The 16,071-nt window shown below is 32.5% G+C and overlaps 1 pseudogene; it reads right to left on the reverse strand.

Annotated features, from left to right (window-relative positions):
- Window positions 1-8,808: 8,808 nt before the first annotated feature.
- On the reverse strand, window positions 8,809-11,249 carry LOC110699881 (annotated as a pseudogene).
- Between the last annotated feature and the right edge of the window lie 4,822 nt (window positions 11,250-16,071).

The following is a 16,071-nucleotide window of genomic DNA, read 5'->3' on the forward strand; positions in this document are numbered from 1 at the left end:
AAGCGATCAAATGTTAGTAATTCTCTATAAATACAGCCTTAATTCCAAGAAAACAATTTTGCTTTTCATTTGCGTAACCAAAAATTAAAACCTTCATCATTTCCTTAGAAAGCCAAAAAACCATAAAAGCTCAAAAAAGTGAAGGAAAAAAAAGGGCAGAAAACAGAACAAGGGAGTATGAATAAACTTGTTGCCTTCATCAATGCAGAATTACCCCTTAAGGCGGGAAAGGCATACATCGAAGATAAAGCTTATTTCTGCTTTACGTGTGGCGGTGATTCATTCATGAAAGATGATGTAAAAACATATCACAAAGGTCACAAAGTAATTCGAGCAATTAAATATAGGGGCGATTTGTGTTACAAAAAGAAAGAAATGCAGAATAGTGAAGGAGGTTTTTTGACGATTCTGGGATACAAGTTTGTCGCTATTTTGGTAAGGAGGATGTGTGTTTCATTAAACCAAAATCATGTAAAAAACCAAGAAAAAGTAAGGGTTGTTTAAATTGTGGAATTAACATCAAGAAAGCTGCATTGTATTGTTCGATTTCCTGCAAAGTACACTGGTTTGTGAAGGAAAAGGAGGAAAGTCTCGGGCCCGAGGCCAATAAAAAGAGGAAGGAGATAGAACACGGTGAAGGTGATGAACAAAGTGGCAGCCGAGGAGAAGGAGAAGGTCAAGAAAGTGGCGGCGGAGGAGAAAGAAGAAGGCGGTCGAAATGACTGACGTTTTAGAAAAGTTAGAGAAGTCTGAACAAGATCTTGCCTCTTGGGGGTTTCTGTTTTATCTGGCTAAAAATCATCTGATTAGCATCAAGATTGAATATTAGTCTGTTAATAATTCAGTTGAGTTAGTTAGTCTGTTAGGAAGTCAGTTGAGTTAGTTAATCTGTTAGTAAGTCAGTTGAGTTAGTATGAAGATTGAATGTTACAGTTGAATTAGTATGTTTGATGATTTTTGTTACAAGTTTAGGAGGGTTGTTTTAGTACAATCTTTAATTAGGTTTATGAATTAATGTGGGTGGTTTATGCCAGTAATAAGACTGATTTAGTTGTTAAATAATTTGTATGTTTTGTTTTCTAGATTCAAATGTATGTGAACCAGAGACTCATATGTAGTAATAAAAACAATGCAATTATAATATATTTCGTCGTTTTCATCAACTTGTACTCATTTCATAAATTAAGTAAGTCTTCGTTGTGTTGGGAGTAATATAAATCGAACGAATCGATCGTTTTGATGAACTATGTTTGGCGTGGATTTCTTACCCTTGTCGCCTTATAGGGCGGTGTCGCCCTGGGAGGTAGGGTGGTGAAGAGTAAGATCATTGTCAATGTAATATACTCGATGTTATTTCTTACCCCACATGTCTGGTCGGGCGGGCTTGAGTCGGGCCAAAGTATGGGTAGTGTTTTTCAGCAGTTTTAATCCCGCGTTCATAACCTATAAATACCCATAGTGCCTATTCATTATATTAGATAAAAAAATTCACAAAGTATTGTGAAACCCTAAACACAATAAACACAAAGCCATTCCCATTGAGATCTGAGCAGTTCTTGAAATAATTCCAACCTTCCAATTTAGGTACGGAGTTGGAAGGTAGATGTGTTACCCTTGGGGAGCATTCGTCACTGAGAGCCTCGTACTGGTGGTGGCGAAATACGCTTCTAGGACAGCCGTAAAACACGTCACAGCTTATATGAGATCTACAATTGAGTATTGTATTTTTGCCCAAATTTCTTTTTTTCATGGTTAAAACATCATATTCCCAACACGTTGCACCTGAGTAAGTTAGTATGGCAGTTTAGATAGTATGTATAATGTCAATAACGATTGAATAGTACAGTAGAAATTAGTATATTTGATCATCTTTGTTACAAGTTTAAATTTTAAGTGTTATTCTTTCAAAAAAATAAATTACAATGTTATTAGTAACATCTTTAATTAGGTTTATGAATAAATGTGGAGTGGTTTGTATCATTATTTGGACAGATTTACAGTAGTAGCTATATATATGTATTTTTTTCTTTTTGGATTCACAGTTCATAATTCGTGGATTCAAGTGTTGATTAGAGATTCCTATGTAATCCAATGCAATAAAAATATAGTATTTCGTAGAATCTATCTTATAGTGATTTCAACTTTTTTAAGTAATCTGAGTAATTTAATCCACTAGAACGGAGTATGTTATTTGCACCAAAAAAAAAAAAAAAAAAAAAAAGTGAAATGGTGGTACAGTAGTAGTTATTTGAGTCGCCCCTAGAATTTGTTTTTGGAAAATTAGGAAATTAGTGGACAATTAGTTATTGGTACTTTGGTAGGTTTATTTTGTTAAAAAAAAATAAAAATAAATGCATATATATAGGATTTGAGTATTGTATTTTTGGAGGATTGTGGTGAAATGTTATAAAAATGATTATGCAATTATAATTTCTTTGAAAGGCAATTAGTGTTGAATTATACACGTTGTTTAAATTTATCGAGTAATCTCAGTATTATTTTTGCCCAAATATCAAGCTTTCTCAGTTTCCTGAGATATTTAGGTAATTCAATTAATTAAATAAAGTGGTGTAATTAATTAATGAAAATTGTGTAAATAACCATCCCCCAGAACACACTATATAAATTAGAAATTTAGAACTAACCTACTCTTTTTTCATTATAAAATACCAATCACCCCTAAAATTAAGAATATAAAAAGTTAGATATCACCACCCTTTATCGACTTCTGGTGATTTTTCCGGCCTGGAGGCCCACATAAAGGTTAGTTTCCTTGTTTTTTTTAACCCTTGGTCTCGATTTTTTTCCCTCCCTTTCATTTTAAACGGTTATTCTTCTCAATTAAACTCCAAAATCACCCATAATTCTCCAAATTTTCCACATCGGTCTTTCAATCTTAAATGTATAATTCGAATAATGATGAAGCGAAAAAGAAAGTAATTGAAGAACATACAGTTTATTTACTTCGTTTGATGCTATATAATGAAAGACAATTTTGATTAATAGTTTAATTGATGTTGATTATGTGTTGAATTGCTAAGTAATTGTTGTATGAAACAATCAATTTGACATATTGTTGGAAATTAGAGATCTTGAAAATTAACTTGGGGATTTCTTAGACTTGACCCACGAAGCCTAATTAAATCCCAAAATAAGCAAAGTAAAACTGCCTTGGCTAGGCCGGGTACCAATATATTTACGGTGTTGGAGGCAGCGTTATCAATGGTGCTCGAACAAATTGAGCTTGGGCTTGTTCGAAAATGTATGATTTACGCTAATTTTTTTGTTGTCTCTTTTTATTATTTTTCTTTCTAGTCAATCTCAGTTATGCTAATTTTTTTTTATTATCTCTTTTTTCTAAGTACAATTTGTTTATATTATTAAAAATTGCCATATCATCCTTACCGTCTTATCCTATAATTTTTTGTAAAATTTGAACATGCAATACCTAATGTTGCGATTATTTTAATGCCTAGTGCAACATAATGTTATTAAATAAAATATTGTGGAATACTTTTTAAAACACTTATTTTTGTTATGCAAATTATTGCAAAAATTTTTAATTGATAAAATATTTTACGGAGAATATTTTTATTAATTGGTGAACAAAGAAATTAACACCATTTAAAAAGGTGAAAACAAAAAGGAAGGAGAGAATACAATATTTCAGCAACTATAAAAACAGAACTTTATCAGGGGAATTAAGCTTACACATTTTAAGCGATCAAATCTTAGAAATGCTCTCTATAAAAACAGCTTAATTCCTAGAAAACAATTAGCTTCTTCATTTGCATAACCAAAAATTAAAACCTTGATCATTTCCTTAGAAAACCAAGAAACCAAAAAAAAAAAAAAAAAAAAAAAAAAAAAAAAAAAAAAAAAAAAAAAAAAGTGAAGAAAAAAGCAGAAAACAGAACAAAGCTAGTATGAATAACCTTCTTGCCTTCATCAATGCAAAATTCTCCCTTACGGGTTCGAATTACATGGAAGATAAAGCTTATTTCTGCTTCACGTGTGGTGGCGTATCATCGAGGAGAGGTATTGTAAATAAATGTCATAAGAAGCATAAATGGATTCGAGTAGTGATGCATACGGATAAGGGCGGTTTGTGTTACAAAAAGCCAGATATGGAGGTTTTAGGGAAGGAGGTTTTTGATGATTCTGAGATACAAGTTCATCGCTATAAATCTTTTGATGTGTGTTTAATTGAACCAACAGAATATCATTGTAATATAGCAGATTATACGTATTGCAAAGTTTGTAGACTTAACATCAAGAAACCTGCATTGTACTGTTCGGTTACCTGCAAAGTACTCTGGATGGCGCAGGAGAAGGAGAAGGAGGAAAGTCTCAGGCTCGAGGCCAAGAACAAGAGAAAGGAGATAGAACTCGGTGGAGGTTCTGATCAATCAGTGATGAAGAAGAAGGCCAAGAAGAATGCTGCAGAAGGCCAAGAAAGTGGCGCCGGAGGAGAAGGAGAAGGCCGAGAAAGTGGCGACGTGGGAGGAGGAGAAGGCCAAGCAAGTGGCGGCGGGTCGGAGGAGAAGGAGAAGGCCAAGAATGTGGCGGTGGAGGAGAAAGGAGAAGGCGGTCGAGAAGACGACGTTCAGGAAGAGCTCCAGGAACCAGCACAATGAACTGATCAGCATGAAGATGTTAGTCTGTTAATAACTCAGTTGAGTTAGTTAGTCTGGTAGGAAGTCAGTTGAGTTGGTTATTCTGTTAGTAAGTCAGTTGAGTTAGTATGAAGATTGAATGTTACAGTTGAATTAGTAAATTTGATGATCTTTGCTATAAGTTTAGGCGTATTGTTAGTTTTAGTATCATCTTTGATTAGGTTTATGAATAAATGTGGGTGGTTTCTGTCAGTAATTGGACTGATTTAGTAGGAAAATAGATGTATGTTCTTTTCTAGATTCAAATGTATGTGAATCAGAGACAATGCAATAATAATGGTATATTTTGTAGTAATCATCATCTTTTAGTGATTTCATAAATTTCAATTTGTTCAACTTTCTTGTAAATTCATCCATCTTGCTTGATTAATTGTTGAGTCGCGTTAGAAGCCTGCATTATACTGTTCGATGTCCTGCAAACTACATTGGATGAAGAAGAAGGGAAGTCGTGGACACGAGGCGAAGAACAAGAGGAAGACGATACAAATTGGTGGAGGTTCTGAACATTCAGTGATAAAGAAGGCCAAGAAGACGAAGGACAAGGCGGTCAAGAAGACGACAGGCTTGAACTAGCTGTCTTGTTGAGGAGTTCTGTTTTCTGGGTTTTGAGTCATCAGATCAGCATGTGCAGCTGAGTTATTAGTTAGTATGACAGTTGAATTTTGCTGTTGAGTTAGTTAGTATGACAGTTGAATCTTACAATTGAGTGAGTTAGTTAATTAGTGTGATGGTTGAATCTTGATACAGTAGAATTAGTATATTTGATCATATCTTTGTTACAAGTTTAGGAGTGTTATTTTAGTATCATCTTTAATTAGGTTTATAATGAATAAATGTGGGGTGGTTTATGTCTGTATTAAGACTGATTTAGTAGTTAAATGTTGGTCTACAATTGATAAAATCAATGAAATAATATAATTTTTATCATCTTTAGTAGATTTCGTGATGCTCAATTTAGTCAATTATTAATCATGTACGATATGGTGTTATTGTTATTGCAATACTGCATCAATCAAAGTCAGGTTTATTTCTTTCAATTTTCTTGAGTCTGTGTAATTGTTCAAATCGATTCATTTCATTGTAAAAGTCGTGTTAGTGTTGAATTATAATTTACTTTTATGAGTAATCTTGATAATTTTGGCAAAAAGATTATTAAACTTTCTTGAGTAATTATTTGGGTAATTCATCAATTGGAAAATCTGGGTTTGGTCATTTGATTTCAATACACTGTTTTATGTTTCGGCAACAAGTAGCATATATGTTGAGGTGACTATTAAAATCTCCATATGTTAATTTAACTATTAAAATGAAACGGAGATGACACTTAATTGTCAAAAACGTACGTACTTTTTTGTGGAACTCTCTAAGACTCAAACAAGTCACTGCATTTTCAAAACAATTAAACAAAACTAGATATGGCCAATTGGTGCATGCTGCTAGGTGCATATAGCATTTTAACAATCACTAATCTATGAAACCATAATATACATGGAGAGCAGGTGTATTAGTAGAAAAAGCTTAAAACTATAATATACAATATCAATTTGTCATAGCATGCACTATTATCACGAGGCCATTCATATGATTGATCAACCTATCTCCATATCTCCTACCAACTAATCAACTCGTACATAAATTTTTATTAAGGTTCAATAATCTAGCTACTTTGATATGATATTCGAGTTTAGCTTAATCAAGACTCAGTCCTATAATGAGTACACCTTGGAGTTGCACCTAGGGAAAGCCTACTAATCATGAGCACAAATTAATGTATGAGTAGAACTATGATTTATAACTCACTCGACTTACAATGATCTCAAAATTAAGTATGTTACGAGTAAGTAAAAGTTTAGGTCGGATAGTGGTGTTATGTCGGGATTTGACAGCTCTAGAGAACTAAGAGCAATAGTGCAACACAGCCACGGTGTAACCTATAAGGGCAGCATAAGCTGCATCCTAATAAGGGGTATACACTAGGGTCTTATTCAATTGGCATATCTCTTGATATACTCAACTAATAATTGGGATTCAATTTAAAGTGATTGCTAAAATGATTAGCCACCACCCTCAAAATTCCACGCACCCTTCATGACTCCAGTTTTTTTGTACTCCGTATTAGGAAAGATTTATACGTGGTCAATATATAATACATACAAGTATTAGAAAAGATATATATAAGTATACCTCAAACATTTGCACGATTGCATATTAGTGGTATTGAATTAAATTTTTTTTATTAGGCTCAATGTTTATTAGTCGTACTATAAATTATGAAATATTTTTAAAAAGTTATTAATTAAATATAATACTCATATCATTTAAATAAATAAAAAAATATAAATTGATATTGATATCATTATACAAGTTTCGAACATCTACAGAGTTATTTCAGGGTAATTAGCTTACACATTTGTTAGAAATGTCCTATATATTACTTTAACTCCAAGAACACAATTCACCGCTTCATATACATCACCACAAATTAAACCCTCCATCATTTTTCCTTAGAAAATCAAGACAAAAATACTCCAAAAAGTGAAAAACTAAACATGGAAGTTAGAATGAATAATCTAGCGTCGTTACATCCCTTCATTAATGCGAAATTCGACACATCAAAGTCATTAGGCAAAGAAGCTAAAGCTTATTTCTGCACTGATTGTGGCGGCTATTCGCTGACGGAAGATGACGCGGATCTTCATAAAAGCATAGGCGATAAAGTAATTCGAGCAGTGCAGGAAACAACAGACGGTTGTTATTGTTACAAACATAAAGATATTGAGGAATTAGGGGAACAAGTTTTTGACGTTCATGGGATACAACCTATTCGAATTCGCGTCAATAAAAATGGTACCATTGAATATTGGTATATCATTAAACCATTAATAATTCCAAGGCCAGAATCTGTGGAATTTGATAATGAAAAGAGTATTAAAGATGAGGTATGTTTATATTGTAAGTTTAAAATCAAGGAACCTAAATTGTACTGTTCGATGTTCTGCAAAGTAATGTGGATGGAGGAGCAGAGACGTTGTCGACTCAACTCGATCAACAACAACAACAACAATGGTGAAGAAGGTCAAGAAATCGGCGACGATGGAGAAGGTGAAGGCGGTTGAGAAGACGACGTTGAGGAAGAGTTGGAAGAGCATGAAAAAGATCTTTTTTCTTCAGGGGTTCTGTTTTTCTGGGTAGAAGTCTGATCAACATTTACAGTTAAGTATTGCTGTTGAGTGCTTGAGTTAGTTAGTATGGCAGCTGAGTCAGTTAGTGTTGTAGTTGAGTTAGTTAGTGTGACATGTTGATTTAGTATGATGATTGAATAATACAACAGTTGAATTAGTATATTTGGACATTTAGGAGTGTTTTTAATACCATCATTTATTAGATTTATGGATAAATGTAGGTTGTTTCATTAAATAGATTGATTTAGCTGGTAAATAGATGTATGTTTTTCTGGATTCACAATTATTAATTTGTGGATTCAAATGTGAATCGGAGATTCTTATATAGTAATGGAAACAAACAATGCAATCCTATATTTCATCATCTCTTCTTGATTTCGTAGAGTTCAATTTCTTACAAACTTCGTTGAGTAATCTATGTAATTTTGTCTAAATTGTTCGATTAACTACCATTTCTGTAAATAGTCGGGTTAATGTCAAAGTGTAAATGTATAATTAAAGTTTATTGAGTAATCTTGATAATTTTCTTGAGTTATCCAATACCCTGTTTTGATTTTCTTGAACCAAAAAAAAAATAAAAATAAAAATAAAAATAAATAAATAAATTAATAAAAAAAAAATTGTATGAATGCTTTGCGTGCTATCATCTTAGCTTTATCATTCAAGTAACTATTAAAATCTACATTTGTTCAAGTACTCGTGTAATTATTAATTGTCAAAAACATACTTTTTCAAGTACTTCTCAAAGACTCAACAATATACTTGAAGCAAATTTTGATATTGCTAAATTGCCAAATGATTCAATTGATTCATAGTCGGTGCATATCATTGTACAAAGTGAACAAATTAAACGAAATCGATCAATCGTTCTTCTCTGTTCTTGATTGGAAAATGATTACTTTGTTTCAATGGAAAATAATCGAGATCCTCGTATGATTTGTAGTATTTGAGAAAATATCATGTTTGATAAATAATTTGACAAATTTTGACGAAAGAATTAGAGGAGTACATAAATTTGATGAAAACATGTATACAAGTTCAAGACAATCAAATCGTAGTACATAAACAATGTAAAAGTCAAAACATGTAAACTAAGCTCGGAAAAAATATTAGAGGTATACTACATGTGTGCGCCTATAATCGTGGACCCTTAGTGAAAATGTTACACTAATTATATTGGTAAAGCTTAGACTGCCAACATGAATGTTGTTCCCACCATTGACAAAGGCCATGAGCTAATGTTAGACCTTTTTTCATATTCTTCATATTCATAGTAACAAAAGCAGATGGAATTAGATGTAAAGCGTCACCATCTTTCCCTAATGCATTCTTCAACAAATTCACAACTGAATTTTTTGTTGTAATCCTTTCAATTCCACCCGCGCCCCATCGTTCCATCTTCTCTCGATGCTCAAAGTAGCCAATATATTCGCAACAAATCGGGTCGTGTGGGTTCACAAACAAGTACGGGATCCAAGACCGAAGTGTAGTAGTAAACGGCTCACATTCTTCATGTGTATTATTAGTATTTTTTGTTTTCTTTAGTGCATAAGAAAGACCGGCTGTTACTACACTATGTGTAATACGTGCACCATTCTTCAATTTTCGACTATGAAGCATCTCAATTGGAGCGGAGGCGTATGGAGGATTAAATAGATAAGTTTCGACGTAACATCCTCTTTTAGCCATGTCTTTTCCCGCTTGTAATGTCACAGCCGCGCCTAAGGAATGCCCGGTTAACCAAACATCTTTAGGGTCTCTTAGCTTAGTAAGTCCTCTACTACGTGTAACGCAATTTCGGACCGAGAGCTACATTTCAACTCGTGTAGGATGATCTTCGCATCCAAATAACAATCTTGTAACCTGGATTTCGGCTTGATGATTGTTCCCCGTGAAGCAATCACATATCTTGGGGGTATATCTTGGGTTGAGTCATTTAAGCGATTTGGGATTGCATGCTTGTACTCAAAAATGGCCCCAAAAATGGAGGAATCAGTTTTATCTACAAGGGTCTGGATGGATTTGAAATGAAAAATTTCCCACCATATTGGTGCTAAAACATTGTAACCTTCTCTCTTTTGTTGGCGATCAAATTCCGCAACGTACACTCCTTGAACCAAACTAGCTGCAACCGATCCTCTATGTTCTGGTATTCCCCTACAATAAATTTTCTTTATGGAAGATATACAAGTGTTTATATTTCATTTGATTTATCTTAGAATTTTAGTACTGTGTATGAATTAGTGTTGTTTTTTTATATTTAATGATGGAGATACTGTATAGATTGAACAGCCACATAAATAATTATTACCTCTCTATATATACTACTATCGTTTATTTGAATCAATAAAATTTGTTACTCCTTACTAAGTATTTCATAATCCATTTGTCTCATTTTACTTATCCTAATTTTTTGTATGCCGCAATTATTTGGTCAGATTAAACCAGTAAAATGAGACCGATATCCAAAGGAATATCATTTTAACAATAATTAAAACGGAGTATTGTATATAGATTAAAAGATATATAACATATCGCAGTTTTAAATTTCACTAAGATCGATTATTCTTCAAGTTTGCAGATAAAATTATTGATTTCTTTTATAACAGATCGTAGTTTTAAATTATTGATTTCTTTTAAAACAGATCGTAGTTTTAAATTAATGATCAAATATTCTATTATTGAATATTTTTCAGTAATATAATCAATGTTCACATCTCCTCTCCCTTAATTTTTTAACTATTTTTTGTTGAATAAGAATACTCACTCCGTCCCTTATTTATATGCCTATTTCTATTATTTATTACTCACATAATAAAGAGAAATAGGCATATAAATAAGGGACGAAAAGAGTAGCATATAACAAAAAAGGAAAAACACATTATTTTATTATTTACAACCCATACATTGCACATGCCAAAGAGTGTTAAATAAATGAAGTAATTACCAATTTACGTTGTCGAGGTAGAGAGGGCCAAAGAACTCAAAATCATCGTTTTGGGAGGGCTTTAACATCTTTTCAATCTATCGCATTAATTTGCAACCTTCATCTACACCACCAATTCCTGCTCAACCAAGCCCAGGATAACTTAGATAAAATTCTACCCAAATAAGAGAACAAACAATACATATGATGACAAGTATATATAATTCCCACAGAAAAGTTGAAAGCTAAAATATATGAAGTAATAAAGTTGCTTTATATGTAGTTATAAGTTACACTTGTTTATGGAGAGTTCAACTTTTTATGCTCAACCAATTCAACCATATCCCTATGAAGCAATTTAACTCCCTACCCGGCCCTGCTACGAATATCAATTGAAGTGCAACCCAACCACCACTTAAAATAGAAGAAGAATATATATAGCTAGAGTAAATATATAATAAAGAAATGTTTTCTCTATATACTTCGTAATTTATAAAAATAACAACAATAATACGGATCAGAGTAATAATTTATTATTCATCAACAAAAATTATTCATGATAATAAGATTATTATAGACTAATAAAAATTAAAATGTACTTCGTATCATAGAAGAGAAGAATGAGAGGATTGAGCAAAGTACAAAGGATTGTCAAAGCTTATATATACATTAAGGAGTATTAATCTTGCTCCTCAAATTGCCATTGAAAATGTACAAGTGATTAGTTGACCTTATTTCTTTATTCAAAAAAAAAAAAAAAAAAAAGTTGACCTTATTTCTTAATTATAGTCAATGATCATTGCCACTTGTCCTACCATCTTAATTCTTAATTAAACTAATATGAGAGAAGTGGTCTATAACAACTTAACAAGTAACAACTTACCCAACTACAATAGTTGGGTAGCCATTATATTTCAAAAACATGTAACAACTTAAAAATTATTTCTAGTTTTATTAATTAATTACTACTTGTATATGCTTTGGAGTAAAATTAATTTATCTCCACTAATAAATTATTTTGCGGGTGCGAAACCGGTGAAACATTCTCTCAAGTCCGACCATGCAAGTATATGTATGTAATATGATTTTTTTTTAATCATAAAATTTGAGTTTAGATTATACTACTAATTAAATGTGTGTATAATACGTAATAATAATTACTACGTACTATAGTATATATGTCAATAAGAGATTCTTCAAAATGTAAGGGTCCTTCATCTTGCCATAAAAAAAATATATTATTTAAATTTTATAATGAGTTGAAGTTGGTTGAACTGTAATTGTATTTTTTTTTTTTTTTTTTTTGACAATAACTGTAATTGTTTTGGAGAGTTTATTGTATAAGTCCAGCTCTTCCTATGACTAATTCCGCAACAACTAACAAAAACTAGCCATGAGAGTAGGGAACCATTATACTTACAGGAAATTAAATAAGTACATAGTAGTTTTGTAAATCTACAACTCTTTAAAAGAGAGAAGTTCACCGCTCCTCTCAATATGAATAGTAGAACAGTGTAGTGACGGCTATACCCTCGGTGTTTTGAGTTATTTCCGGTTCTACCTTTTCCTTTGTTCTTCGGCGCTTTGCCGAACTTAAACCCTTTTTTTTCTTTCTTAGTCACTTAATTTAAGTAGATTTCCATTCCATTTTTGATCTACATTTTCTTAGGTTCTTTCCATTCTCTCTCTCTCTCTCTATTACATTTTTGTGTTTCCGTTTTTCCCCTCTGTTTGCCATTACAGTTAGATTTGTTTAGTATGGTGGGTTTTGCAGAATTTCAGGTTTTGAGTTTCCTCTTTGTTCGGTTTCTTTTAGAATTTCATTTTAGTTTCAATTTAATCTGTTTTTTTGGAATTGGAGGTTTCAATGATTCCGTTCTGTTGTAAATCGGTTCCAATTATGATGTTCTTTGTTGCATGCTGTTGAACGAATTTTCCCTCTTCTTTCTATTTCTGATCCTTGCGTTTCCATTATGTTTGTTTGTTCGCCATTTGAGTTAGATTTGTTTATTTTGTTGGGATTTGTTGAATTTCGGGTTGAGTGTTGTGATTTTCTTTGTTATCTTTTGTTGACTTTCGGGTTTCAATTTAATCTGATTTTGTGAAATTGGAGGATTTAATGATTTTGGTCTGCTGTAAGTTGGTTCTGATAATGATGTTCTTTGTTGCATGTAGTTGGTTCTGATAATTATGATCTTTGCGTTTCCATTATGTTTGTTTGTTCGCCATTGGAGTTAGATTTGTTTATTTTGTTGGGTTTTGTTGAATTTTGGGTTGAATGTTGTGATTTTTTTTATGAGTTTTCTCTTTGTTTGGTTTGTTTTTTAATTTCATTTATGTATTCCACTTTGTCTTTGTTTCTGTGTGGAATTTGGTTTTAAATTAATTTGATTTTGTGGAATTGGAGGTTTCAATCATTTTGTTCTGGTGTAAATCGGTTCTGATAATGATGTTCTCTGTTGCTTGCAGTTGTACAAAGTCCATTTGGTGGAGGCGTTACTGATTGGGTATTTGTGAACTTCGTGAAGAGGGTTTTGAAAAAAAAAAACCTTGTTTTGTTTATGTTGTACTGTTTAAAATTGGTTATGATAATCATGTTCTTTGTTGCATGCAGTTGGACGTTGATGTTTTGTTGGAGGTGGTAGTGATTTTCTATTTTTGGGTTGTCAAATCAGGTAATTGCCTGTTGAAGGTTTTGTCTTTGTCAGATCAGATAATAAGTTGGTCAAATGTTCTTTGAGTGATTAATATAAAGTAAGATTGTGGTACAACTCTATATAATATGGGTGACATAATGCTTTGGGTTTTAGATGTTCATATTCCTTTGTTTATTGATGAACCTATTAATTTGATTGAGATTCTGTTATTATTGTATGGATATTTTGGTATATATATAATATTGTTGTTGGTGTTCTGAGTACGTGTGTACTACTGACTTGAATATAGGTATTAATTGTATCAAGGTATTGGGTAGATTGATGTTCTGGTAGCAGATGAAAGGATAAATAAGATTGAGGTACCATTACTATGTATTGGGTTTTAGATATTCAGATTTCTTTGGTTTTTGATTAGGTAATAACATTACAGATTGTGCTTGTATTGTAGGCTGGCCAGTTCTGTTAAAATTAGAGGTGCACGAATTATTGGTCTTTTTAGGTGAATGTTTCTAAAAATTACATATTCATAAAGAGGGAAAGGTGATAGTAAATTTTGGGGAAGGTATTAGAATATAATAGATTAATTTATAATTAAAGTTGTGTTACTGATTGGTTTATTGATTTTTAAAATTGAGTGTGTACTTCAAAAGGTTTAAAACGAGGTTGTTGTTGTTTTAATATGATTTGGTTTTAATTATGTTTAAAAGAAGATTTGGTGGGTTATGCTAAATGTTTTAAAGGGAAAAGTTGTGCTTTAATGTGAAATGTACATTTGTATAAATCTGTACATATATTTAAACAGGTTTTTTTTGGGTATTTCCGAATTTCCAACAAAAACCTTTTACTATTTTAGTATGTGGATGAGTTTCCGTTTTAATAATGATTTAACTTTTATTTTGTTGTACATTGTAGGAACCTTTGTGTATTTAGTTGTTTATAATATATAGAGATGGAGAAAGCAGATGAACTTGAGATAGCAATTGCGGAATATAAAAGCTTTTGTCGAGTGCATAAACGTATCTTGGAGGTGCTTAAATTAGGTGTTTTGGCAATGGAGAAAGATATTTTACAGAAAAAGGCTGAGGTTGATTTGGTGTTGAAGAATGCAGAAAATGGTGTCAAGGATGCAATTGATGAAGCACCTATTATGGTGGAGAACTTTGTTAGATTATTAAATTGGTTGGACCGGGTCACAATCGAAGGTTGTTCACAATTTAGAAGATTAAGAGAAAATAAGAAGAAAGAGAGGGAGAAACTTGAATTGGTGTTGATGAAATATAACAAGAAGCCAGTTTATAGGTGATAGTGAATTGTTTCGGAAACGTAGAATGTAGCTGTAGATAATTGTTTTGGATAAGTAGTATGTAGTTATAATGAATGTTATTTTTGACATCGATGTTCTGCAATTGTGTTTGTGTAATGGTCTTTGTAGATTTTAAAAATGTTAGTTAGATTTAAGGATGAAGTTACTTACGGTACAAGTTTTGTAAAAAAACTATGGAATTGAATATCTAATTAGGTGTTTTATCCCAAAATTTTAAATGATTGTTGAATGATAAGTATGATATTAATTAAATACTTTTGTTTTGACAGTTTTGTAGTTTGTTATGAATAGATATTTTGCTTTTCTTTGTTATAGTGTTTTGGTTTAGTCTCCTCTTTTCCAGAATTATTTTAAGATAATATTACAACACTTTGTTGTAGGGTGTTTCTAATTAAATTTAATATATTGTAATTTCGTAGGTAAATTACGTGTTCATTTAAAAATAATTAGACTCATTTCAAATTATTTCCAGTAAAATACTTTTGTCTGCTCAACCTGTGAGAACTTAAACAACTGTATCTCTTTTGAAGCCTTTCTCTTATGATTTGCTTGCTATGCGTAATTTAAGTAGCTTTTCTTTAGGTCTATAATTGTTTTTGATTTTTGCTTGGATCATGCTGATACATACTTCTCCACTCTATTTTTTTTGGGCGCAATGGTGATGAAGCATTATTACGGATAAATCACAAAAATTCTTAATCTGGTCAATCTTCTTTGGACGAAACGACGTACAAATGGTCAGGAAAAGAAATTCCAGAGCTGTTGTCAACCCGGGTCAATTTCCCTTAGGGGAGACACCTTCGTCGCCGAAAAGGCAATGCCGAGACGAAGAACCAGGTCAAGTGGCGACGGAGATAAATACAGTTCCTTCTACTGTTCGTATCCAGAATCAACAAAAGACTTTTTCTTCTTCTCTTCTTCCTCTTCGACATTCGACTACAGTTGTCGTAGAACAAATCCAGAGACATAGGAAAAGGAAGAGCAGGGTTGTTGTCAACCCGGGTTAATTCCCCTTAGTTGAGTCCTCGTCGTCGCCAAAAAGGTCTCGTCCAACCGAAAGTGCGTATGAGCCGAAAGAATTATGGCATGTTCATTCGGAAGGTCCAATCGATGAACAAATCCAACCACAAAAAAAGGCCAGGAAAAAGGAGGACTAGGGCTGTTGTCAACCTAGGTCAACTACCGTTAGGAGAATCTTCTTCATTGCCAAAAGGACCTCGTCGAATCGAACAAATACATGCATTAAATAGGGAGAAAGTTCCAGTTCCTTCTGCTATTCGGGACCAAGGGGAAGAGTTTCAGCAAA

This window comes from Chenopodium quinoa, unplaced genomic scaffold, assembly GCF_001683475.1.
Source record: "Chenopodium quinoa cultivar QQ74 unplaced genomic scaffold, ASM168347v1, whole genome shotgun sequence".
Lineage (NCBI taxonomy): Eukaryota > Viridiplantae > Streptophyta > Magnoliopsida > Caryophyllales > Amaranthaceae > Chenopodium > Chenopodium quinoa.